Here is a 1640-nt window from a genome sequence, read left to right as displayed (position 1 = left end):
CACTCCGCTTATCTGAAATTCCTACCAATGAATCCACATAAGTATTTCTATCCCTTTTATTATTTATTTCTTTCTATTTTCAAAACCCATAAATCAATATTTAATCCGCCTAACTGAGATTTACAAGGTGACCATAGCTTGCTTCATACCAACAATCTCTGTGGATTCGACCCTTACTCACGTAAGGTTATTACTTGGACGACCCAGTACACTTGCTGGTTAGTTGAACGGAGTTGTGAAGGAAGGTCAATTTCCAAAAAGGAATAATAAATAAACAGTGCCCTAAGGGTATATGCCAAAGCTCAAAAGATAGAATAAAATTTATACAACTTAAGAATGTTGAATCACAATTTCGTCCACCAATAAGTTCGAATTCTTATACCTCTTCCTTCCATTTTTCTTTTCCTCTGACACCTCAAGGAATCTCTATACTGTGACATAGAGGATTCCATATTTTCTTGTTCTCTTCTCTTTCATATGAGCAGGAGCAAAGACAAAAGAATTCTTGTTGAGGCTGACCCTGAACCTGAAAGGACCTTGAAGCGAAAGCTAAGAGAAGCTAAGGCACAACTCTCTGTAGAGGACCTAACAGAAATCTTCAAAGAAAAAGAACCCATGGCAGCCAAAAACAACAACAATGCCAACAATACAAGGAAGGTGCTGGGTGACTTTACTGCACCTACTCCCGACTTCTATGAGAGAAGCATCTCTATCCCTGCCATTGGAGCAAACAACTTTGAGCTTAAGCCTCAATTAGTTTCTCTAATGCAACAGAATTGCAAGTTCCATGGACTTCCATTGGAAGATCCTCATCAGTTTTTAGCTGAGTTCTTGCAAATCTGTGACACTGTCAAGACTAATGGGGTTGACCCTGAAGTCTACAGACTTATGCTATTTCCTTTTGCTGTAAGAGACAGAGCTAGAATATGGTTGGATTCACAACCTAAAGAAAGCCTGAACTCTTGGGAAAAGCTAGTTAATGCCTTCTTGGCAAAGTTCTTTCCACCTCAAAAATTGAGTAAGCTTAGAGTGGAAGTCCAAACCTTCAGACAGAAGGAAGGTGAATCCCTCTATGAAGCTTGGGAAAGATACAAACAATTGATCAGAAAGTGTCCCTCTGATATGCTTTCTGAATGGATCATCATAGGTATCTTCTATGATGGTCTGTCTGAACTGTCCAAAATGTCACTGGACAGCTCTGCTGGAGGATCTCTTCATCTGAAGAAGACGCCTGCAGAAGCTCAAGAACTCATTGAAATGGTTGCAAATAACCAATTTATGTACACTTCTGAAAGGAATCCTGTGAACAATGGGACAAATCAGAAGAAAGAAGTTCTTGAGATTGATACTCTGAATGCCATATTGGCTCAGAACAAAATATTGACTCAGCAAGTCAATATGATTTTTCAAAGTCTGTCTGGAATGCAAGCTGCACCAGGCAGTACTAAAGACGCTTCATCTGAAGAAGAAGCTTATGATCCTGAGAACCCTTCAATGGAAGAGATGAATTACATGGGAGAACCCTATGGAAACACCTATAATTCTTCATGGAGAAATCATCCAAATCTCTCATGGAAGCATCAACAGAGACCTCAACAAGGTTTCAACAACAATAATGGTGGAAGAAACAGGTTTAGCAA

General features: G+C 39.4%; 1 non-coding gene across 1 annotated transcript; it reads right to left on the bottom strand.

The window, feature by feature from the left end:
• Nucleotides 1-1020: 1020 nt before the first annotated feature.
• Nucleotides 1021-1128, bottom strand: LOC130943102 (small nucleolar RNA R71). Its single transcript, XR_009071636.1, has one exon. It is a non-coding gene; the product is annotated as a small nucleolar RNA R71 (small nucleolar RNA).
• Nucleotides 1129-1640: the final 512 nt, after the last annotated feature.

Source organism: Arachis stenosperma, chromosome 7 (genome assembly GCF_014773155.1).
Source record: "Arachis stenosperma cultivar V10309 chromosome 7, arast.V10309.gnm1.PFL2, whole genome shotgun sequence".
NCBI classification, from domain to species: Eukaryota; Viridiplantae; Streptophyta; class Magnoliopsida; order Fabales; family Fabaceae; genus Arachis; species Arachis stenosperma.
This window is presented reverse-complemented; position numbering and strand designations above follow the sequence as displayed.